The sequence below is a fragment of the Oncorhynchus nerka genome, linkage group LG2 (assembly GCF_034236695.1).
Source record: "Oncorhynchus nerka isolate Pitt River linkage group LG2, Oner_Uvic_2.0, whole genome shotgun sequence".
Classification (NCBI taxonomy): domain Eukaryota; kingdom Metazoa; phylum Chordata; class Actinopteri; order Salmoniformes; family Salmonidae; genus Oncorhynchus; species Oncorhynchus nerka.
Window position 1 is genome coordinate 72,091,849 of NC_088397.1, and position 26,708 is coordinate 72,118,556.

General features: G+C 44.4%; 1 pseudogene; it reads right to left on the reverse strand.

Annotated features, from left to right (window-relative positions):
- Nucleotides 1-26,708, reverse strand: part of LOC115141829 (citron Rho-interacting kinase-like) — a 55,375-nt pseudogene continuing 28,667 nt past the window's right edge.

Below are 26,708 nucleotides of genomic sequence, written 5' to 3' on the forward strand. Positions count from 1 at the left end.
GACAGTAAATAAAGACATTGGTTATGTTTAATATTGTGTGACAAAATCTACAGGGAAAGCTAGTAAATCATTTGTAAGACATCAACATCATCATATCGAGAACAGGGCGACAAGTTTCTCGTCTAAACAAAATCCGTAAAATGTCCGCAAAATGCACCGATCTCACATTGGTATTCTGCCGCTCGCAAAGTTTCCAAAAAGTGGAAAAGTAGAGGGATGGACTTAGGTAGCAGATGTTAAATTGATAGGCACATATGAAATGAAGTCAATTTACAACATTGTACACTCCCGCCCAGATGCTGAGTAAAAGATGCATATAGAGGATGTGAGCAAAATGTTTATTTCACATGTAGGCTAACCTGTTCTACAAGAATTTGCTACGTGACCTTTCACTGCTACACTGAATTTTGGTCGTCATGGTTGAATATAAATCATTTGTTTGTGTGTGTGGGGGGGCTGATGTTAAGCAAATATAAAGAATAAGTACATCAAAAGTAAGTTGATATATTAAAGTATAAAGAGTAGGCTTATGTGACTGAAAATACCATATGTTCTTGCCGCGTGAGGTGTTCAGCAGTAGGAAAATGTCACCCATAAAATGTCAATTTAATGCAAACTAAAACATTTATAAATATATATTTTTTCTATCGCTCACATGCTCCAGTGTTGAATCGCCGTCATTGTTCACTGAAATGAATATGATGCTGAAGAGCATAGGATATTTCATTTTCATTTAAGTACATCAATGCCTTTGACAAATCAGTAGAACTAAAAAAAAATCTTCATCAATCAATCATAAACAACAGTTTGGGGGGTATATACAAGAGGAAGATTGCGGTAAAAAATGAATATTGAAGTAGTATGTTGTAAGCTTAATGATCTCTCAAGCCGCATGTTTGCTTTTGCGTGTAGAAGTGCATTACACAAGATGGGTCCAAGGCAAAATGCTCACTTGATAAAGGACGTTTTAAAACAATAATATTCATTTGACATTTAAGAAGACACATACATGTAACAATCACTTTTCGCTTTAACAAAAATAGATGTGGCTTTTCCAGCCTTGAGGTTCCCTTTCAGTATCTATAAAAAGCATGGCTCTGTCTGAAATGGCACCCTACTCCCTATATAGAGTACTACTTTTGACCAGATCCCTGTTGGTCCTGGTCAAAGTAGTGCAGTGTATAGGGAGTAGGGTGCCATTTTGGAAGAAACCTAAGTCTGCCTATTTACAGTGTCAATTAGCATTATGGTTATTTATAAAGGTCCTGTTGCAAGAGTCAGTTGGTCCTGGGGATTGTGGGTAGTGCGGTTTTAGTGTGTTTTAGTGTAGTCATCTAGCTCAGGGATGGACTAATCCTAGAAGGCTGCAGTGTGTGTGTCGACTTTATTCCAGATAAGCTCTAACAAACACCTAATTCCACTTGATCGAAATCGAAGACTTTGATTAGTTGATTATTTGAATGAGGCGTATTAGTGCTGAGCTGTAACAAAAGCCTGCACACAGTGTGTCCCTCTAGGACTGGAGATGCCCACCACTGATCTAGCTGATATGCACAGGGGAGAGAGAAAATCCAGGAGAACGTTTAGTTGTGTTTCTAAACTCTGAGATTTATCTGTACATTTCCAGGATTTAATTGAGCAGATATTCCAAGCGTTTATCTCAGTGTTTGTGACAAATGTTGTTTAAGGTGTTTTGGTCCTTGCAGACGTCAAATGTTGGATATAAAAAATGATTTGTTACTGTATATCAACATTGCATTAACCATTATTTATTCTAGTAAAATCCCATAGTTCTGACATTCAACATTGACAGTGGGTCTTCAACGCTTTAGCTGCTTTTCCTATTGGACTCTCTGGGTGATGTAATACTCTGACCAACCTCCTATTCCCTAACCCGGGTAAGGGGGATGTCACTCTTCTCTCTCCTCAAACAGATGATTGATCCCACACCTGTACAGAAAGATCAGAGACAGATCTGGTCAGGTGTTAGGGCACTAACACAGAAGTTAGGCAGAGGAATTTACATTACTTGGTATCATTAAGGCTTGATCAAAGAAGATTCATCACTGAAATAGGAAAGTCTTATAGAAAAATACATTTTCAAGTAATTCAGCATATCCTAAGAATCTATCAAAATTATGCCATATTGAAAAAGACAGAGCTCTGGTCCAAAGTAGTGCACTAAATAGGGAAAAGGGTTCACAAGTCACCCAATACCACTCACGTTATGTCCTGTAAATCAGGCAAGGGAAATCATTGAATAGGGTATTGGGGCTATTTGGGAAGCATACATAGTCTACTCTCTAACCTTGTTGACTGTGGTGAGGGGCGTGCGTCCGGAGCTGGTGTGGAGTCTCTGGCGAACTCCATGCTGCTGCTCCTCGAACCCCAGTCCCGGCGACCTCTCCCTCCTCACATCCCGGTCCATCAACCTCCCTGGGGAGCGACCGAGGCGTAGATCCCCCCCCAAGGCTCTCCCTGGAGACCTGGCCAGACGCGGGTCCATCATCATCCTGCCACTGGGAGACTTTTCCCTCTCCACCGAGTGTGGCCGGCGGCCGGGTGACTTGTCGCGGCGGAACTCGGTGCGGGCCTCGCGGTAGCGGTGTGGCGTGCCCGGGTCACCGTGCAACGCAGGGCTGGCAGCCAGGCGCTTGGTGATGTGCTCATTGTAGGAGGGCGGCCCGCGCTTGTTGGGGCTGTGGATGAAAAGGAGGTATTGGAGAGACCCATTGTGGAGATGGAAAGGGCAGGGCAGGGCGCCACAGGATAAAGATCACAGGGTAAACAGCATTGCATAGTGTACTGCTGCCCTGATGTGAGGGGGAGTATCTGGATGAAGTTACTGAACAGAACCATGAAACAGCAACTAATGCATCCATCTTAAAGAAGTGATCTTGGTACAAAGTGGTGCATTAAATATATATATTTATATTAAGCTGATGTCAATCATAACTCTGGCTAGTGTAATACTCTCAATAGCTATGTAAAATGAAATCAAGACAGTGGCAAGCAATGGCTTTGGATGTCGAGAAAGCAATTCTCATTGAAATCACTGAAGATTATGCAAACAGCTAATGGGTTAGCCACTGTCACAGTAGGAGACAAAACATGAGCAAGTGTACAGGACAAAAATGAGATATGGTTGATTCTGTCACTGCACATTTGTATCCATCGATGGATTGGAGAGCCAAAGACATTTTGTCATATCGTCACCGTGTTCGCTCCAGAAGTAAAATGTCCCATTTGATATTACACGGAGGATTATGGAATCAATGATATGACAACTCCAGCTGGTCATTTTCCTAGCACTTTAACAAACATACATTTTTCTGTCCTAAATTGCACAGAAAGAGTACGATGTATGGATAATGGCTGAATGACGGTTGACAAATTACATTTTGGATGTCCTTCTGTCTTTTACTATAAATACATTAGAGTACAAACATATTTTTGGTGAAGATGAGAAGAATTGCAATGAACCCTATGCCACTCTTCAACCCTCTCTTCTGTTCTTTGAACATCATGAAACCCACAAGGTCAAACTGTATGGGAGGGTGGTTAAAAAAGCTAACTCTAAGCAAACTGTCACTACAATATTACATTAATGCAGCTGTTTGATTGGTAGAAACAGGGAGTCTCAGAAAATACAAGTAGTAACCATCCGTTATTTACCATGATGTATTTTACTTATTAAATAGATAATGTCTAAGTAATGCCATGTTTAAGTAAAAGGTACACTTCCTCCTGCAAAGAATAAACACCAGCATTAATCCAGGTCTCAGATATGCATGGTGTATCAGATGGAAGAATACCATTACCAGAAATCTCACAAGTTATGTATGCCAACCTATGTCACCCGTATGCAGACAGGTGCCACCTAGTATGCCAGACTATGCCACGTGTCTGGCAACTTATGCTATGGAGCAATTTCAGCGGCAACAAAAATTGTATTAGGATATTGAACTTAATATTTTTGCATTTGTAATGCACTAATAAAATAATTGAATTCATAAACTGAATTTTAATTTCATGATTTGAAACTGAATTAAATTAATATTGCATGCAGTTTTCAAATTCAGTTCTTTAAATTCAGATTCAAAACCAGACAACATCCTGGCACTTTTCCAGCCAAGAAAGGTAGAGGAGAACAGCTAGAATCAAACACTCTCTGTGGTCAACAGAAGCTTCTGCCGGTTTCTGAAGCCAACGTGACATGTTGGACTTATTTTCTTCCTATGAATTTGGCTTTAGTGTTTGAACCGTTTTGGCTATACACTAGTATAACCCCATTCCTGAAAGCTAAGACTCTCTGGAACATGGACGTGTTCTGTTCCCCTCAATTCTGTTGTAACTCATGAAACACAAGTTCAATTTATGAATACAATTTGTGCATTACAAATAAGAAAGCCTCACATTCAAATTTAATATCCTAATACAAATTCAAAATAATGGAATTCAAATTCTGTTGGCACTGAAATCGCTCCATACTATGCCAACTGAATGCCAACCAGTGCCACCAGTGAGAGGCTCCAGTCCACACCACCATCGTGCACACAGTGATTACTGGTGGAAATGAATCAATAGCTAAATGAAACCTAGAGAGAGGAGAAATCATAATGAAGTCATACTGTAACCACGACCTGCCCAATTCTGCCTCAACTAACCAGTTGAACCACTAACTAACCCAGCCAACAGAAGGTTTAGCCAAGCCAACAGAAGATTTAGCCCAGCCAACAGAAGGTTTAGCCCAGCCAACAGAAGGTTTAGCCCAGCCAACAGAAGGTTTAGCCCAGCCAACAGAAGATTTAGCCCACCCAACAGAAGATTTAGCCCAGCCAACAGAAGATTTAGCCCAGCCAACAGAAGGTTTAGCCCACCCAACAGAAGATTTAGCCCAGCCAACAGAAGGTTTAGCCCAGCCAACAGAAGGTTTAGTGACGAAGAATCCCATTGTTCCTCCAATTCCCAATTGTACCACCACCAAACAAGCAATGATGGACTGTATCTCTATGCATGCAAACCCAAGTGGTGTGTTTGCGTGTGTTTCTGTGTGTGTTAGGAAGTGAGTGAGTGAGTGGTGAGTGAGTGAGTGAGTGAGTGAGTGAGTGAGTGAGTGAGTGAGTGAGTGAGTGAGTAGTGCTTTTTGTGGTTGGTTTGGTTTGATTATTTTTTTTAAATCCCGGTTTTCTATTTCAATATTTTTTTAATGCACTATGCATTATGTGGGTTGAATGCTGTAACACAGAATAAAACAATGAATGAAAGCCCCATGATGGTAGTGACGGCTCATTACTCACTTATTAACCATCATTAATTCACATTACTTTAATAAAATATTTCAGGTGTGTATATTACATGTCATTTTATTTGATGGCTTTATTTCATGTGATCATCTCATCTCTATAGAGCTGCTGTCTATGCTCTCTGACAAAATCACAATTTTAGTAGTTCTTCAAAGTAAATAAGGCATACTTTTTTGACTGCTGAATACTGTCACGTTCTGACCATAGTTCTGTTATTTTATTCTTTGTTTTAGTATGGTCAGGGCGTGAGTTGGGGTGGGCAGTCTGTTTGTTTTTCTATGTTGGTTTTTGTGTTCGGCCTAGTATGGTTCTCAAACGGAGGCAGGTGTCGTTAGTTGTCTGTGATTGAGAATCTTACTTATGTAGCCTGAGTTTCACTTTTGGTTTGTGGGTGTTTGTTTCCGTGTGATTGTTTGTTGGGCCACACGGTACTGTTTCGGTTTTGTAAATTCACGTCATCGTTTATTGTTTTGATTCAGTGTTCAGTGCTTTCTTTAATTAAAATCATCCTGAACACTTACCACGCTGCGCTTTGGTCCTCCTCTCTTTCTCCCGAAGACATCCGTTACAAATACAAACTATCAATCATGTATTGTCAGGTACAGATACTGTACCTCGTCAAGCAACTGCTTTCTATCCCTCTTGATCACTCAGTCTTCTCTCTTGTGTCTGCCCGACACTAACCTTATGTAGCAGGTGTAAAAGAAACATACCGGCGCGCAATGGATTTAGTAATTACCAAGTTTTCTGAGCTAAACTATGTAGAATTTTGTCCTGTTGGAAACTACAACTCCTTAGTACATCGCATAGTTCGGGCTTGATCTGATTTTTCTCTAGAAATTAAGCAAAGTGCGCATTGAGCTCACAGGAAAAAAACGAAGGAGATGGAATTCAAATAATTTAACAAAGGTCTGTCAATTGGTTGTTTAAAAAACAAAACATTTGTACCAACATTTCAGTTAATCGCTCAGCATTGGGGAGGAATGAGTGAGTGAAAGAGAGAAATAAATAAGAAAAAGTAAGAGCCATGTACCTGCGTCCAGAGCCATTCCTCTGCAGCTCCCCCTCCTGTCCCAGGTTCCCCTTACAGCAGATGACCCGGAGCTTGTTCTGGTAGGATGAAGCCAGGTAAATGGCCCCGGAGGAGATGGCTGGGCCCAGGTAGCGCGGGTTGGGGATGTCTAGGTGAGCGTACGAGTGGGCCCTGAACAAGACACAATACCCCCATTGAAAAATCTTACAATGTTATGCTAACTCATTCAGGGTTTCAGTAAACTAAAGGATCAGGGAGGTGGTATTACCCTAGAGCAGAGTGGCCCTGGACCTCAATCACATCCAACGAGTTGAAATAGGTCACAAACAGGTAGGGTTCTCTGTAGGCTGAAATGGAGAGGAGCACTGTGTTATAAGCATGTATGAGCCCTTATAATGTCTTATAACACTTTTCTAAATGGCAATGCTTCAATCCTTCCGAGATGGTCCTTATAGTGGTAAAACATTATTTGACTTACCAAATGAGAGAGGCAAACAGCTCCATTGGATGTCCTCACTTCGACTCCTGCGGCCATGCTCGTCCACAAACACCCCAAACTCTGGACATTGAATCACCACCAAGCAGAAATTAGCAATCATTCTTGCAGGTAAACTGTGTGGAAATTGGTAGTAGCACTTTCACTAATCATAATGACAGCAGAAACTCTCCCTCTCTCACAACCAGCCGCACACACACACAAACACACACGGCCTATAGAATGTGTATGAATGTGAAAGAAACATCTGTCTGACCGTGGAAGCAGAGCAGGTACTCGTCTTTCTGCGGTGCCTGGGTGACCTGGATGATGGAGATGGGGAAACTGTGGGAGGAGGCTGCAAAGATGGCCGAGGCCAATGTCACATCATTCTTATCCAGGAACTCTGCAAGAGAGAGGTCCCCACACCAATAAATCAACCAACGATACAAAAATGTATTTTTGGACAAGTCCAGGTAGTCTTTTCCTGTTTCAGTCCATTTAACCCGAGATAAGTGTCTACCATTAACTTGCATCCTGTGTGAGGAGTCATTGACTAACCTTCCAGCATGTAGTGCTTCATCTCGATCTCGTAGAACTTGTTGGTGCCGATGATGATGCTGTAGCCTGTGAAGTGGATACAGCTGCAGGGCTCTGACGTCTCAATCTCCTTCTTGATACAGAACTTATTGAGGTTGTCGTTGTAGCGCAGTATGGTGATCTTGTTGGGCATGGCTGCACATATACACGTGCCATTCTCAATCTGCACAAGGGACAAAAGCAAAACAGTCAGACAACAATCACTCCAGAGATCAATCAGTTGTGTCTACAGTGTCAAGGAATTTAACAGACATCTTGATGCATTATCAAAAGGTGTGAATAATTTGCTATGCGCTATGACTATGACTATGACTAAGACTAAGACTCATTATTTGAACAGAAAACAATGTTGCGTTCTATTCCGATAAGGTGAAAACAATCCATGAAGAGAAACGTAAATTGGTGGCTCACACCTTGCCAGAGGAGAAGAGGTGGCATCCCTTGACTGTCTCAAAGATGTATGGGCTGAGATCTGGCTGGGCCGGGAGGTGGGACTGAGACAGTGACTGCTTCACCTTCTTGATCTCCACCAGACACAGAGCCCGCTCCTCTCCTGGACCAGACATGGTATAGACATAATCAATCATTTATTTATAAAGCCCTTTTTGCATCAGCAGTTGTCACAAAGTACTTTTACAGTAAGCACAAACACCTACAGTACAAACTGCATACTCCCTCCCACACACAATAACAGATGGGATAATAAACAGATATTACACTGTATTAACATTCTCTATAATCGTGGTATTAATATACTGTAACTGTTTCGGTGAACTACGCTTGCATGCTACAGCAACCTTGCCTGGACACAGTTTGTCCCAAACACTGACCAGTAATTATGAGCAGCTTGTCGTGCTCTTTGAGGATCCGGATCTGGAAGACGGAGGCCAGGCCGGGGATGTGAGTCAGACTGTTCTTAATGACGTTCAGGGCATACAGGCCCTCCTCAGAGCCCACCAACACTATCTATGGAGAGGGAGAGAGAAGGCCACGCAGTTCGAATGGGGAAATAGCAACATAACCCATCGCATACATATTTTGCTGTTGAGAATTGAGCAAATAAAGCCATGTTTCTTTCACGTTCTTGTGAGTGATCTATTTAGATCGCCAAGTATTATTCCATCCATGATAAAAGGTATACCTCAAGGCCGTAGCATTGTTTAGTTGCAGGTCCTACCTGGTCGGTGAGGGGCAGGGTGCAGTTAATATCCAGCCGGTCGTCTCCCTCCAGCTTCAGCAGAGAATTCCCTAGAAGTTTCTGTCGTCATATAGGAAAGGGAAAGCAACAGGTCAGCAGGTTATATGCACAATGGCCGTGACAAGAGGCAAGAGTGTGCCAGGACAGAGCAGGTGACAACACAGACATGACTGTTAGCTGCTGGATATGGACACTTGGGGGGGAAAATAAAAAAATCTAAATTAACAACAGACACTTGAAACAACTATAAAGACATAGCAATGGATGGTGAATCTATCAATCCCTAAACAATAGACGAAGCCAATTGATCAATCGTTGGGCTGCATTGTTGGGGCGTAGAGTACATGACCTTTAACATGGAAGTGCATGCATGAAGCCAGGGGACAAAGCTGCACAACAGTGCCATCTCACATACAGGCGCTGCATGAGTGCTGCATGTATGGGCATGTGGCTGCCTTTCAGGGCGTGAGAGTGTGTGTTTGCATTTACTGTATGCGTGATAGTGACGTGTAGTTTGTGTGCTTGGATATGTCTGTACATGTATACAGTAAGTGTGTGTCTGCATGCTCTGTTGGCCCAAGCATAATGCAGGCTCATGCAGATCTTTACCTGGACCAATGGGGAGAGGTTCTTCTGTTTTTTAGGAACAGCTGTCTACAGTGTGGTCAACAACACCTCAGTATATTTACACATACAGTGTAAAATATGCGTAAAATATGTATTCATATATAAAAATCATTGACAACAAACACAGTAGTAGAGGGACAACATGCAGACAAAAAGAGAGGGAAAGGGGTGGGAAGAGGAGAGAAAGAGACTATTGAGTGTGAATACACCTGACCCTACTCTCCAGCAAACACCAAGCAAATCTTGCTCTTTCATGTTTGAGTGTGGTTCATTTATAAACTCTACTGCACTAACAGGATAACTCAGATGGAGACATTAAAAGTTACAACAATACTTCAAATATCAACTGACTAGAGATTGAAGATGGCTCTTGAGATATGCACAGACACACACTCACCGCGTCAGCCTCAACCTTGTCCTTGGAGCCCCTGCTGCCAGCTACAACTGACTCCAGGACAGCCACCCAGCGCTGCTTGTCTGGGAAGCTGGGAGCCATGAAGTATAGGGACTGGCCAGGCCAACAGGTGGTGTGGGGGTGAGACTCCAGCTTTAGGATGTATGGGATGTCTGCACAAACAGCATCAACACAACAAGATGACAGATTGAAGAAACATGACTTGATCACACACCCACACCTGATTAAGCTACTTAAATGAGTAATATCTGGAGGAGTCATCTATAACTTTTGTTAGGTTTAATGTCGGGACCATTAACTTTGTTTGTTCCAGATGGCGGAATTTTGCAAAAAAAAACAGAAGTTGAGACAGGTGGACCCGTACCAACACAACCTGTACAAGCACTTTGAGAATTTCTTCTAAAGCCCTTTTTAAACTAAACTTATTTACCCTTCCCTACTCCTCCTTAGACAGGCGCACTGTAACTGTACCTGACTTAGCCGTGTTGATGAGCTCCGAGGCTCCCACAGCTCCATGGATAGTCACCTCTCCATCAGGGAGACACAGTTCAAACTCCTCCTCTGGCTTCAGAGAGTCTGGTAACACACCGGGGTCATATTCATTAGAGAAAACCGCAGCAAAACTTTTTGCAATGCTAAACAAATAATTATCATTTCCTATTGGACAAGTCCCAGCAGACCATGGTCATGAAAACACTGCCAAAACAGTCTGTTGAATAAACACAGAAGGAGAGTCAAGTCAAGGAGCAGTACCTTCTCTGGGTTCAGAGTCATAGATGGACACCTTGGTCCCATCCAGCACCACATACTTCCTCTCCCAGCCTTGCTGGCCCCGCCTGGAGTTCCTGCAGACACACACACACACTATGAACCAGAATATTCACAGGTGTTACATTTTCCCTGTGAAGCGCCATACCCAGAGCTCATGCCCAAGGAGGAAGAGGAGGAGTAGGGAAGGAAAAACACGTAAGAAATTCTCAAAGTGCTCTACATAAAGCAAGGTAAGGCAGGTAAACAGAAGAATGTCCATAATAAAGTGGTTACTATTGTGACGTGGTGAGGTTGGACTCAGGTGCAGAGGAGACCAGACAAGAAATCAGTGGTTAAGGATAAACAGTACACTTGGAAAAAAACAAAAACACTAAGTCTCGCAAACTCACTCAGGAAATGAACGCACACGGTAAACAATTCAATCTTCTACAAAGAGGAACAGAAAACACACCTCTTTTAAAGGGGAAATCGTAATGAGTAATAGAACACATCTGACTGTCATAATTGTCTCTAGGATGGTCTGTCCAGATGTAGGCAATCATGGGCCAATCGGTGTGGAACGAGGAGGACTGTAGCACGCACAGAGAACGCTGTGCGAGGAACCCCTAGCATCCTCCCGGGTGGCCATCGTACCACTCGGCGGCTGGGATCTTATGTTCCTGGTTCAGGTTCCCTGGAGGAAGTATGGCGACACTTGTAGCACTGGGCAATGAGACTTGGGTATTGGCTCTTCCTGGGTTAAGGTTCGACTCTGGTTGGAGGGAGTCGGTAAGTGGCCGGAGGGTCTCTGATATTTGGGAGAGTTGTTCATGCTGCCGCCCCAGCAGTGCTCCTTGGTGGGTTACAGCATTCTTGATCTGTGGGATCTCTGTTGTGTCCATGTTTAGGCAGAAGCTTGCAGTGACGTGGCGAGGTTGGACCCAGGTGCAGAGAAGAGACCAGACGAGGAATCAGTGGTTAACTTCTTATGGGCACTTTTTACGGTAACGTCCCACCTGGCCAACATCCGGTGAAATTGCTGAACGGGAAATTGGACAGAGAGAACTTGTTGCGAAGGGGAGTGCCTCGTGATACATCAGAGAGAGTGTATTTTGTTACAAAAAACTTGGCTTGACCACAAACCCAAGGGCTCCTTTAAATGTACCCATTGCAACCTTTGCAGTAATATTGCACAGAAGAAGTATTTTGTTGACACAGCTTCCAAAATGGAGTATTACATCAAGCATTTAATTAACTGTAAATCCACTCATGTCATCTATAGATTGCAAGTGTTCTACATTGGATGGACAAAGAGACGCCTTCAAGACTGCTTAGCGGAACACAATACGCCATACGGGTAGGTAATGAAGACTACCCCATGGCAAGGCACTACAAGTCCCTACACCATGGCAACCCTGCCTCCCTACAAGCTATGGGTATTGATCATATTCCAGCCTCTATTAGAAAAGGGAACCGTCTTAAACAGTTAAACCAAAGGGAAAGTTTTGGGATTTACAAACTACAGGCCACTAAATACCCTGGTTTAAATGAAGATATGGATTTACAGACTACAGGCCACTAAATACCCTGGTTTAAATGAAGATATGGATTTACAAACTACAGGCCACCATATACCCTGGTTTAAATGAAGATATGGATTTACAGACTACAGGCCACCATATACCCTGGTTTAAATGAAGATATGGATTTACAAACTACAGGCCACCATATACCCTGGTTTAAATGAAGATATGGATTTACAGACTACAGGCCACTAAATACCCTGGTTTAAATGAAGATATGGATTTACAGACTACAGGCCACTAAATACCCTGGTTTAAATGAAGATATGGATTTACAAACTACAGGCCACTAAATACCCTGGTTTAAATGAAGATATGGATTTACAGACTACAGGCCACCATATACCCTGGTTTAAATGAAGATATGGATTTACAGACTACAGGCCACCATATACCCTGGTTTAAATGAAGATATGGATTTCTCACCCTTCCTGTAGGGTCGTGATGGGTCCATTTGCTGTCATCCAATGGACATTTTGCTTAATTTGCCCTCAGCTATGGTTAGACTGTTGTTGTTCATGTTTTGTTGTTCTAGTGTACTATGAGATATATTGCTTTCTTATTCTTGACACTTCTCCTAGTCATATTTAAGGTTAGAACTACCTTTTAGTCTTCTGATACTTCTAGCTTGGAGTTGTATTTTTATGATAACTTAGCTACAGTATTTCACCTTTTAATGTGTATAGTATTGCTTACTAGGTGTGTCCAATCAATTTTGTAATCACTCCCTCTTCCAATTAGGGGTAATTGGAAAAGCTGTTCAAAAGAGGAGATTGTTTTCCTTTTTTTGTACTCCCTGACGAAGGCCATGCTGCCCGAAACGCGTCGGTTTAAAAAAAACGTTGTTTCTATTGAACATGCCATACTAATAAAGGCATTTAAATTAATTATATCAAGAGTGCCTTGGTCCTCCTTTCTTTTTGGTGACTAATAAACTTTTCCAAACAATTCAAACAACATTTATAATCAAACCATAGGTACCCTAATACGTAAATAAACAATTAAATTTAAGACAGAAGAACAGGGCTCCGGGCAGCCGAGCGGAAATGGAGGAAAACTCGCCTCCCTGCGGACCTGGCATCCTTTCACTCCCTCCTCTCTACATTTTCCTCTTCTGTCTCTGCTGCTAAAGCCACTTTCTACCACTCTAAATTCCAAGCATCTGCCTCTAACCCTAGGAAGCTCTTTGCCACCTTCTCCTCCCTCCTGAATCCTCCCCCCCTCCTCCCTCTCTGCAGATGACTTCGTCAACCATTTTGAAAAGAAGGTCGACGACATCCGATCCTCGTTTGCTAAGTCAAACGACACCGCTGGTTCTGCTCACACTGCCCTACCCTGTGCTCTGACCTCTTTCTCCCCTCTCTCTCAGATGAAATCTCGCGTCTTGTGACGGCCGGCCGCCCAACAACCTGCCCGCTTGACCCTATTCCCTCCTCTCTTCTCCAGACCATTTCCGGAGACCTTCTCCCTTACCTCACCTCGCTCATCAACTCATCCCTGACCGCTGGCTACGTCCCTTCTGTCTTCAAGAGAGCGAGAGTTGCACCCCTTCTGAAAAAACCTACACTCGATCCCTCCGATGTCAACAACTACAGACCAGTATCCCTTCTTTCTTTTCTCTCCAAAACTCTCGAACGTGCCGTCCTTGGCCAGCTCTCCCGCTATCTCTCTCAGAATGAACTTCTTGATCCAAATCAGTCAGGTTTCAAGACTAGTCATTCAACTGAGACTGCTCTTCTCTGTATCACGGAGGCCCTCCGCACTGCTAAAGCTAACTCTCTCTCCTCTGCTCTCATCCTTCTAGACCTATCGGCTGCCTTCGATACTGTGAACCATCAGATCCTCCTCTCCACCCTCTCCGAGTTGGGCATCTCCGGCGCGGCCCACGCTTGGATTGCGTCCTACCTGACAGGTCGCTCCTACCAGGTGGCGTGGCGAGAATCTGTCTCCTCACCACGCGCTCTCACCACTGGCGTCCCCCAGGGCTCTGTTCTAGGCCCTCTCCTATTCTCGCTATACACCAAGTCACTTGGCTCTGTCATAACCTCACATGGTCTCTCCTATCATTGCTATGCAGACGACACACAATTAATCTTCTCCTTTCCCCCTTCTGATGACCAGGTGGCGAATCGCATCTCTGCATGTCTGGCAGACATATCAGTGTGGATGACGGATCACCACCTCAAGCTGAACCTCGGCAAGACGGAGCTGCTCTTCCTCCCGGGGAAGGACTGCCCGTTCCATGATCTCGCCATCACGGTTGACAACTCCATTGTGTCCTCCTCCCAGAGCGCTAAGAACCTTGGCGTGATCCTGGACAACACCCTGTCGTTCTCAACTAACATCAAGGCGGTGGCCCGTTCTTGTAGGTTCATGCTCTACAACATCCGCAGAGTACGACCCTGCCTCACACAAGAAGCAGCGCAGGTCCTAATCCAGGCACTTGTCATCTCCCGTCTGGATTACTGCAACTCGCTGTTGGCTGGGCTCCCTGCCTGTGCCATTAAACCCCTACAACTCATCCAGAACGCTGCAGCCCGTCTGGTGTTCAACCTTCCCAAGTTCTCTCACGTCACCCCGCTCCTCCGCTCTCTCCACTGGCTTCCAGTTGAAGCTCGCATCCGCTACAAGACCATGGTGCTTGCCTACGGAGCTGTGAGGGGAACGGCACCTCAGTACCTCCAGGCTCTGATCAGGCCCTACACCCAAACAAGGGCACTGCGTTCATCCACCTCTGGCCTGCTCGCCTCCCTACCACTGAGGAAGTACAGTTCCCGCGCAGCCCAGTCAAAACTGTTCGCTGCTCTGGCCCCCCAATGGTGGAACAAACTCCCTCACGACGCCAGGACAGCGGAGTCAATCACCACCTTCCGGAGACACCTGAAACCCCACCTCTTTCAGGAATACCTAGGATAGGATAAAGTAATCCTTCTCATCCCCCCTTAAAAGATTTAGATGCACTATTGTAAAGTGGCTGTTCCACTGGATGTCTTAAGGTGAACGCACCAATTTGTAAGTCGCTCTGGATAAGAGCGTCTGCTAAATGACTTAAATGTAATGTAAATGTAAGACGGAGAATCGTTATTGTCTTTACCGGAGAAAAATACCAAAGAACTCGCTCTCATTCACGCGCTTGGAAACACTACAGCTCAAATGGGAGCCACCTAGAAAAACTACAATTTCTGGCTCATTTTTCCAAAAACTAGCATGACACTCTTTCTAAAGACTGTTGACATCTAGTGGAAGCCCTAGGAACTGCAATCTGGGAGGATTTCGCCTTATAATAAAAGTGACAGCCATTGAAAACAGTGGTAGGCTGAATTGTTTTTTTGGGGGGGGGTTGGTCCTCGGGGTTTCGCCTGCCATATCCGTTCTGTTATACCGCAGACATCATTTGAACAGTTTTAGAAACTTTAGAGTGTTTCCTATCCAAATCTACCAATTATATGCATATCCTAGCTTCTGGGCCTGAGTAACAGGCAGTTGACTTTGGGCACGCTTTACATCCGGATGTGAAAATGGCTGATCCAAGATGGCGTAGCAGTCGGACGTGTGTTTTGTCTTGTCCCGTCCTGTATAGTGTAAATATAGTTTTTCCTCGTTTTTTTCTCTGTATATATTTCGTACATATTTTAATCTCACTTTCCAACTACAGGCTGAATATACTCTCCTGCAACCCGCATCACCCAATGTGGTACGGATCTGCTTTTTCTATACTTTAGAATCGGAACCCTCATCAGAAGCTAGCCGCTAACTAGCTACTAGCTAGCCACTGCTAGCGGTCTTCAACGCTAACTAGGACACCAGCGCGACACCTACCCAAAGCATATCAGACTGCTTTTTCTCTACCACATCTCCGGATTCCTACCGCAAGCTCTGAACCTTTATACCGGATCATCGTAAATAGCTAGCTGCAATCCGAGTGGCTACTCCTGGCTAACGTCTCTGTCCCAGAGCAAGCACCAGTTAGCCTGGAGCTAGCCTGGAGCTAAGCCCATCTCCCGACTTGCCGAAGAGGTCCAAAAATACCTAATTTGCCAATTGGCCTGGACCCTCTACTGACCCTCTACTGCCGACACGGAGCCCCGCCGATCCATCACGACTGGTCCGCCGACATAATCGTCCGAGGGGGGTTTCAACAGGCTTTTCCGCTGCGACATCGCCAAAGATCCATCTGCTGGCCAAGGCCCGCGAGCTTTCTGAATCGCTGTATCTCCAGCTCACCGCATGAAGAGGAATTAACAGACTCACCCCATCGCGACGTCCCCCAAAGGTTAACTCTCTAGCCCTCGCTATCTCCCTGCTTGCTAATTCGGCCTGCTAACGGCTAGCTTGTCAAGCTCCGGTCCGCTAACTGCTACCTTGTCTAGCTCGGGCCTACGAACTGTTAGCTTGTTAGCACAGGCCTGCTAACCGTCTGAACCACCGCGTCCCAATCACTCTCTGACCCCATTTACTTTCTATCTCTTTTTGATTTTTAATTTGTTTATACCTTCCGGAAACCTGCCTCACCCAATGTGATACGGAATCGCTGTTACTTTTACTCTTATTTTTATTTTTATGACACACTCAAGAACCTCCAGACGCTAACCAGCTAACTAGCTACAAGCTAGTTAGTCATTGTTAGTTTTAAAAAAAACCTGGATAACACTCGCCAGCCCAGCCCCCCTGCCCATCCACCGCTGCCCCCTGGACACTGATCTCTTGGCTACATAGCTGACGCACGCTGGACTGTCCATTAATCACGGTACTCCTTTCTGCTTGTTTGTCTTACCTGTCAGCCCCGTTGCCTAGTCAACGCCATTTTACCTGCTGTTTGTTGTGCTAGCGGATTAGCCTCGCCTACTGTTTTTAGCTAGCTTTCCAAATTCAACACCTGTGATTACTGTATGCCTCGCTGTATGTCTCTCTCATATGTCAATATGCCTTGTATACTGTTGTTCAGGTTAGTTATAATTGTTTTAGTTCACAATGGAGCCCCTAGACCCACTCTGCATACCCCTGTTACCTCCTTTGTCCCACCTCCCACACATGCGGTGACCTCACCCAGTACAACCAGCATGTCCAGAGATACAACCTGTCTCATCATCACCCTGTGCCTGGGCTTACCTCCGCTGTACCCGCACCCCACCATACCCTGTCTGCGCATTATGCCCTGAATATATTCTACCATGCCCAGAAACCTGCTCCTCTTATCCTCTGCCCCCAACGCTCTAGGCGACCAGTTTTGATAGCCTTTAGCCGCACCCTCATACTACTCCTTCTCTGTTCCGCGGGTGATGTGGAGGTAAACCCAGGCCCTGCATGTCCCCAGGTACCCTCATTTGTTGACTTCTGTGATCGAAAAAGCCTTGGTTTTATGCATGTCAACATCAGAAGCCTCCTCCCTAAGTTTGTTTTACTCACTGCTTTAGCACACTCTGCTAACCCTGATGTCCTTGCCGTGTCTGAATCCTGGCTCAGGAAGGCCACCAAAAATTCAGAGATTTCCATACCCAACTATAACATCTTCCGTCAAGATAGAACTACCAAAGGGGGCGGAGTTGCAGTCTACTGCAGAGATAGCCTGCAAAGTAATGTCATACTTTCCAGGTCCATACCCAAACAGTTCGAACTACTAATTTTGAAAATTACCCTCTCCAGAAATAAGTCTCTCACTGTTGCCGCCTGCTACCGGCCACCCTCAGCTCCCAGCTGTGCCCTGGACACCATTTGTGAATTGATCGCCCCCATCTAGCTTCAGAGTTTGTTCTGTTAGGTGACCTAAACTGGGATATGCTTAACACCCCGGCAGTCCTACAATGTAAGCTAGATGCCCTCAATCTCACTCAAATCATCAAGGAACCCACCAGGTACAACCCTAACTCTGTAAACAAGGGCACCCTCATAGACGTCATCCTGACCAACTGGCCCTCCAAATACACCTCCGCTGTCTTCAACCAGGATCTCAGCGATCACTGCCTCATTGCCTGTATCCGCCACGGAGCCGCAGTCAAACGACCACCCCTCATCACTGTCAAACGCTCCCTAAAACACTTCTGTGAGCAGGCCTTTCTAATCGACCTGGCCCGGGTATCCTGGAAGGACATTGACCTCATCCCGTCAGTTGAGGATGCCTGGTCATTCTTTAAAAGTAACTTCCTCACCATTTTAGATAAGCATGCTCCGTTCAAAAATGCAGAACCAAGAACAGATACAGCCCTTGGTTCACTCCAGACCTGACTGCCCTCGACCAGCACAAAAACATCCTGTGGCGGACTGCAATAGCATCGAATAGCCCCGTGATATGCAACTGTTCAGGGAAGTCAGGAACCAATACACGCAGTCAGTCAGGAAAGCTAAGGCCAGCTTCTTCAGGCAGAAGTTTGCATCCTGTAGCTCCAACTCCAAAAAGTTCTGGGACACTGTGAAGTCCATGGAGAACAAGAGCACCTCCTCCCAGCTGCCCACTGCACTGAGGCTAGGTAACACGGTCTCCACCGATAAATCCACGATTATCGAAAGCTTCAATAAGCACTTCTCAACGGCTGGCCATGCCTTCCGCCTGGCTACTCCAACCTCGGCCAACAGCTCCGCCCCCCGCAGCTCCTCGCCCAAGCCTCTCCAGGTTCTCCTTTACCCAAATCCAGATAGCAGATGTTCTGAAAGAGCTGCAAAACCTAGACCCGTACAAATCAGCTGGGCTTGACAATCTGGACCCTCTATTTCTGAAACTATCTGCCGCCATTGTCGCAACCCCTATTACCAGCCTGTTCAACCTCTCTTTCATATCGTCTGAGATCCCCAAAGATTGGAAAGCTGCCGCAGTCATCCCCCTCTTCAAAGGGGGAGACACCCTGGACCCAAACTGCTATAGACCTATATCCATCCTGCCCTGCCTATCTAAGGTCTTCGAAAGCCAAGTCAACAAACAGGTCACTGACCATCTCGAATCCCACCGTACCTTCTCCGCTGTGCAATCTGGTTTCCGAGCCGGTCACGGGTGCACCTCAGCCACGCTCAAGGTACTAAACGATATCATAACCGCCATCGATAAAAGACAGTACTGTGCAGCCGTCTTCATCGACCTCGCCAAGGCTTTCGACTCTGTCAATCACCATATTCTTATCGGCAGACTCAATAGCCTCGGTTTCTCGGATGACTGCCTTGCCTGGTTCACCAATTACTTTGCAGACAGAGTTCAGTGTGTTAAATCGGAGGGCATGCTGTCCGGTCCTCTGGCAGTCTCTATGGGGGTGCCACAGGGTTCAATTCTCGGGCCGACTCTTTTCTCTGTATATATCAATGATGTTGCTCTTGCTGCGGGCGATTCCCTGATCCACCTCTACGCAGACGACACCATTCTATATACTTTCGGCCCGTCATTGGACACTGTGCTATCTAACCTCCAAACGAGCTTCAATGCCATACAGCACTCCTTCCGTGGCCTCCAACTGCTCTTAAACGCGAGTAAAACCAAATGCATGCTTTTCAACCGATCGCTGCCTGCACCCGCATGCCCGACTAGCATCACCACCCTGGATGGTTCCGACCTTGAATATGTGGACATCTATAAGTACCTAGGTGTCTGGCTAGACTGCAAACTCTCCTTCCAGACTCACATCAAACATCTCCAATCGAAAATCAAATCAAGAGTCGGCTTTCTATTCCGCAACAAAGCCTCCTTCACTCACGCCGCCAAGCTTACCCTAGTAAAACTGACTATCCTACCGATCCTCGATTTCGGCGATGTCATCTACAAAATGGCTTCCAACACTCTACTCAGCAAACTGGATGCAGTCTATCATAGTGCCATCCGTTTTGTCACCAAAGCACCTTATACCACCCGCCACTGCGACTTGTATGCTCTAGTCGGCTGGCCCTCGCTACATATTCGTCGCCAGACCCACTGGCTCCAGGTCATCTATAAGTCCATGCTAGGTAAAGCTCCGCCTTATCTCAGTTCACTGGTCACGATGGCAACACCCATCCGTAGCACACGCTCCAGCAGGTGTATCTCACTGATCATCCCTAAAGCCAACACCTCATTTGGCCGCCTTTCGTTCCAGTACTCTGCTGCCTGTGACTGGAACGAACTGCAAAAATCGCTGAAGTTGGAGACTTTTATCTCCCTCACCAACTTCAAACATCAGCTATCCGAGCAGCTAACCGATCGCTGCAGCTGTACATAGTCTATTGGTAAATAGCCCACCCATTTTCACCTACCTCATTCCCATACTGTTTTTATACTGTTTTTTTATTTATTTATTTACTTTTCTGCTCTTTTGCACACCAATATCTCTACCTGTACATGACCATCTGATCATTTATCACCCCAGTGTTAATCTGCAAAATTGTATTATTCGCCTACCTCCTCATGCCTTTGCACACATTGTATATAGTCTGCCCATTTTTTTTTTTTCTACTGTGTTATTGACTTGTTAATTGTTTACTCCATGTGTAACTCTGTGTTGTCTGTTCACACTGCTATGCTTTATCTTGGCCAGGTCGCAGTTGCAAATGAGAACTTGTTCTCAACTAGCCTACCTGGTTAAATAAAGGTGAAATAAAAAAATAAAAAAATAAAAAAAATAATAATACTGCCCCTTACCAAAGGGAGGATAAGGATAAACATAATACTTTACTGAGAAACGGTATCCGCAGGATCACAGTACACTTGAAAAAACAACAAACACCAAGTCTCGAAAACTCAGTCAGGAAACGAACGCACACGGTAAACAATTCTAGCTTTTGCAAAGAGAAACAGAAAATACATCTCTTTTGAAAGGGGAAATCATAATGAGTAATAGAACACACCTGACTGTCATAATTGGCTCTAGGATGGTCTCTGCCGCCCTCTGGTGACAGGTGGAACCATGACAAATATAAGTACACAGACCTGGGTTGTTTCATCCAGCCCTCCAGGCGTACATGGCCAGCAGCCTCTTTGAGCTGCAGGGGAGGGGAGTTGGCCTTCTCCCGACACAACACCTCTGAGAAGTGGGTAGCATACTCCACCGGCAGGCCGCATGTGGCAGGGAGGCAGGGCGAGCACTTGGGGTGGCACAGGGTGTGGCACTCTACAGTAGACCAGGAAGAGAGAGAAGAAAAGGCATTCATTCTGCAGGATTGATTTTAGAGTTATGGTGGCTGAAAACAAGTACTCTGAGAAGTTGTGTTGTCAATCCATTTTATCTTCATACCTGTATACAAGTGTCAGGTATAATTAAAACATTTTTTATAGAAAATAAGGACCACAAGCTAGAAAAGTTTGATTTCAAGAAAAAGTTGAAATACAGTATGGACTCCAGACTAACATTTCCCCCTGGTGGCACTGGTTGGTGGCACCAGCCCATTATTTGGTCCCACCAATTTTTTTGCGCAGCGTCACACAATGTGATTTTTTAAAATATCATTTTAGAAAGTCATTCACTGTGCTTAATTACATTTTTTTTATAGACTACTGAGACTTTATTCAAAAAATAGGTTGTTTCATCATCTTTTCATGTTGTGATTCTAAATACTTAAATTTGGTTCCTAATCCAGTGATTGTCATCTTGGGTTGACAATTAGGCTTTTGTTATAATTTAGTGTTGCCTTTTTGATTTTGTTCAATAGAGATGAATTTGTCTGCACGAATATCATAGGCTAATTTATTTGGGGCCAATTCATCACTCGAGTAAGTGGAAACTCAAAACACATTAGCTCAATCACTAACTCCAAATATAATGTATTAATCTAAAAGTAAATGTAATGTCCCAATTTTTTTTCAGCTGTAGCCTACGGCCCAATGAGATCTATGCAATCGCAATGGCCAATGCACATAATAATTTTGCGCGCTCTGTGTCTCAAAGCTATATCAAATATTTCAGTTGTAAAATAGTTGCTAATCAGCACAGAGTTAAAAAACTGAAATTATAGCTACAAAAAGCTGAGAACCTCCTCTCTCCAGCAATTGGATTTCAAAATGTTATACAATCAGAACACCTTTCTTTCTCCGGAGCATTTTTTGTTCCCCAAGAAAGGAGAGCGTGGCTCGATCAAAACATCAGCAAGCCAAAGCAAAAGAGCTATCCGGGCAGGTAGACACAGTCTGGAGCCCTGGTAATGAACATAATGCAGTGGTCTGGGACATTGCTCATGAGTTCAACAGCAGTGCTACCACAACAGTGATGAGGAAGAAAGGCAGTGCAGTACAGTAGGACCTACTAACCTAGGCAGGTGGCGGCCTGCCGTCCAAAGTGCACAGTGTCCAAGCAGACAGCACACTTGGTGGCCCTCATGTTGAGTCCGAAGTTGAAACGATGGGGTATGTTGCTGTGCATCCTCTCCTTCACACGACGCCCATACTCTACAACAAGATGGAGGGACAAAAATTGAGTGAAAATTTGTGAAAACTAGAATGAATGAGTTTGCAGTGGTCTTGCACATACAGTGAATTCGGAAAGTATTCAGGCCCCTTGACTTTTTCCACATTTTGTTACGTTGCAGCCTTATTCTAAAATGGATTCAATAGTTTTTTCACCCTCATCAATCTAGACACAATACCCCATAATGACAAAGCAAAAACAGGTTTTCATAAAAAAACGTTTTTAATCAAAAATCAAAAAACGGAAATATCCCATAAGTATTCAGACCCTTTACTCAGTACTGTCTTCTTGGGTACGACACTACTGGCTTTGCACACCTGAACTTGTGAAGTTTCTCCCATTCTCCTCTGCAGATCCTCTCAAGCTCTGTCAGGTTGAATGGGGGGCGTCACTGCACAGCTATTTTCAGGTCTCTCCAGAGATGTTTGAATGGGCTCTGGCTGGGCCACTCAAGGACATTCAAAGACTTATTCCAAAGCCACTCCTGTGTTGTCTTGGCTTTGTGCTTAGGGTCATTGTCCTGTTGGAAGGGGAACCTTCGCCCCAGTTGTAGGTCCTGAGCACTCTGGAGCAGGTTTTCATCAAGGATCTCTCTGTACTTTGCTCCGTTCATCTTTCCCTCAATCCTGATTAGTCTCCCAGTCCCTGCTTCTGAAAAACATCCCCACAGCATGATGATGCCAGCACTATTCTTCTCCATATGGATGGTGCCAGGTTTCCTCCAGATGTGAAGCTTGGCATTCAGAACGAAGACTTCAATCTTGGTTTCATCAGACGAGAGAATCTAGTTTTCATGGTCTGAGAGTCCTTTAGGTGCCTTTTAGCAAAGTCCAAGCGGGCGGTCATGTGCCTTTTGTTGAGGAGTGGCTTCCGTCTGGCCACTCTACCATAAAGACCTGATTGGTGGAGTACTGCAGATATGGTTGTCCTTCTGGAAGGTTCTCCCATTTCCACAGAGGAACTCTGGAGCTCTGTCAGAGTGATGTGTTCTTGGTAACCTCCCTGACCAAGGAACATCCACTCTGATTGCTTGGTTTGGTCGGGCAGCCAGCTCGAGGAAGAGTCTTGGTGTTTCCAAACTTCTTCAACTTCAATGCTGCAGAAAGTTTTTGATACCCTTCCCAAGGACTGTGCCTCGACACAATCCTGTCTTGGAGTTCAACGGACAATTCCTTGGACCTCATGGCTTGGTTTTTGCTCTGACATGCACTGTCAACCATGCACATGTCCAATCAATTTAATTTACCAGAGGTGGACTCCAATCAAGTTGTAGAAACATCAAGGATGATCAATGGAAATAGGAAGCACCTGATTTGAATTTCGAGTCTCAAAGCAAAGGGTCTGAATACTCATGTAAATGAGGTATTTTTAATTTTTATATAGAAATTGCTAACATTTCTAAAAACCTGTTTTCACTTCGACATTATGGGGTATTGGGAATGGTCCAAATACACCAAGACAGTAGTGAAGAGGGCCCGACAAAGCCTATTCCCCCTCAGGAAACTAAAAAGATTTGGCATGGGTCCTGAGATCCTCAAAAGGTTCTACAGCTGCAACATCGAGAGCACTGGTTGCATCACTGCCTGGTATGGCAACTGCTTGGCCTCTGACTGTAAGGCACGGCAGAGGGTAGTGTGTACGGCCCAGTACATCACTGGGGCTAAGCTGCCTGCCATCCAGGACCTACACCAGGCGGTGTCAGAGGAAGGCCCTAAAAATGGTCAAATACCCCAGCTACCCCAGTCATAGACTGTTCTCTCTACTACCGCATGGCAAGCAGTACCGGAGTGCGAAGTCTAGGACAAAAAGGCTTCTCAACAGTTTTTACCCCCGAGCCATAAGACTCCTGAACAAGTAATCAAATGGCTACCTGGACTATTTGCATTGTGTGCCCCCCCAACCCCCTTTTTACACTGCTGCTACTCTCTGTTTATCATATATGCATAGTCACTTTAACTATACATTCATGTACATACTACCTCAATTAGGCTGACCAACCAGTGCTCCCGCACAGTGGCTAACCGGGCCATGTGCATTGTGTCCCACCCACCACCCGCCAACCCCTCTTTTACGCTACTGCTACTCTCTGTTCATCATATATGCATTGTCACTTTAACCATATCTACATGCACATACTACCTCAATCAGCCTGACTAACTGGTGTCTGTATGTAGCCTCGCTACATTTATAGCCTCGCTACTGTATATAGCCTGTTTCTTTTACTGTTGTTTTATTTCTTTACCTACCTATTGTTCACCTAATACCTTTTTTGCACTATTGGTTAGAGCCTGTAAGTAAGCATTTCACTGTATTCAGCGCACGTGACAAATACATTTTTATTTGATTGTGTGTAGATTAATTAAATGTTTTCCTAATCTATTTTAGAATAAGTCTGTAAGTTAACAAAATGTGGAAAAAGTCAAGGGGTCTGAATACTTTCCGAATGCACTTTATACCTTGCAAATTGTTCTTGTCACTTAAATGTTCCTGACATAAGCAGCAGTTTTTTGACAGCAAGATTAAGCAAGTATACAAGGCATAGTATACCCCAAACATTCTCTGCACTTGCATGTTCTCTGTTCTAGTGACATAACCATGACTATGAGTTGGATCATGCAGATGGCAATGTGTGTATGTGTCACGTTCTGACCTTAGTTCTTTTGTTATGTCTTTGTTTTAGTATGGTCAGGGTGTGAGTTGGGTGGGTTGTCTATGTTATTTTTTCTATAATTTGGGATTTCTGTGTTTGGCCTGGTATGGTTCTCAATCAGAGGCAGCTGTCAATCGTTGTCCCTGATTGAGAACCATACTTAGGTAGCCTGGTTGTCCCTGATTGAGAACCATACTTAGGTAGCCTGGTTTCACCTTTGAGTTGTGGGTGATTGTTTCCTGTTGGATGTTTGTTTCACATTTCAGGACTGTTTCGGTTGTATCATTCACTTTGTTATTTTGTATTCTTTAGTGTTCAGTTTAAGAAACTAAAATGGACACTGACCACGCTGTGCATTGGTCCGATCTCTACTACTACTCCTCCTCAGAGGAGGAAGACCGTTACAGAATGAAGACTGTTACAGTATGTATTTACAAAAGATGGCTAATGGTTTCAGATCTACTCAGTTTTGCAAAAAGAAAGGCTGGTTAACCCTTTACACTCATACCTGTATACGGGTTGAAAATGGCAGAGTTGGGCAGTGATAAAGACCTAAATTGGAACGCAGTGGCTGTATGCTAACATGCTATAAATGACATCAGAGATCAGCGCCTCACAGCCCTGTATGGGTTTTGACTGACAGCCTTTCTGAACTTGAGCACCGCACACGACAAGAAGTTGCCCCCATCATCCCTCCCGTTAAATGGGCAACTTTTGCACATTTTTTGTTGTCTGAGTGAGGGAATTGCTGTAAATTTCCAAGATGAGATGTTGAGGATTATAATAAATACCGCTTTGATGTCATACAAGCAAGCCAAACAACCGTGAGTCCAAATGTGCACTTCACATTTCCAGATCATAAAGCTCATGTCATATACAGTGTCAACGTTTATGATCACTATGTTTGATGTACAGTTACAAGATGACATGGTGTCATACCCTGGGTTGTTCTGAACAGAATGAGTCTGTTTGTCTATTGTGAAGAGAATTTGCAGCGTTACATGCACCTGAATGCACACGACTACTTTATATGTGCACAAAATATATTTTCTCTGAATTGCCCTGTGAAAGCCTAAAACACTGTAAGATCGTATTTTATAACTTAGCTAGTCATGTTGGCAATAGAAAAAGCTTTGTCCACCTGACCCAGATTGCAATTTATAAAGGGATGTTTTTGGATGGTGTGTGATTGGGTTCCAAACAAAACAACTACAAGTGTGCTTAGTCCAGTTCCTCAACGGCACAGCTATGAGAGCTCAGAAAATCCCCTTATAGTTGAAGACTGTTCTGAAAGTGCATTGAAATTACTTAGGAACTGTGCACACTTTGGAGATGTGTGGGGCCACTTGGGGCCACTTGGAGACACCAGTTAGTCCTCTCACTCAAACACTTGTCATTTTTTTTGTCTTATATTGCACCTACCTCACATTTTCCATTAATATTCTTATGTTACTGAATGTATCCAGAGTATTTTCAGATTTCGTTATCAACAAGTGCAGCGAACTGTAAACCAGAAGTCCTGAGCCTCACCCTCTTCTATGCGTTTGACAAAGAATAAAATATAACTCAGTGGCAGTTACATTTGCCAAGACCCACCCACATCTTGTTGACCAACTGATGGAGCATTTCCTCAGTGGATTCTGAATCATTCTCTATTTTCTGCCCACTGACATTCTAAACATTTGTTCCTTCAGCCAATAACCCTGACAGCATCACATCATG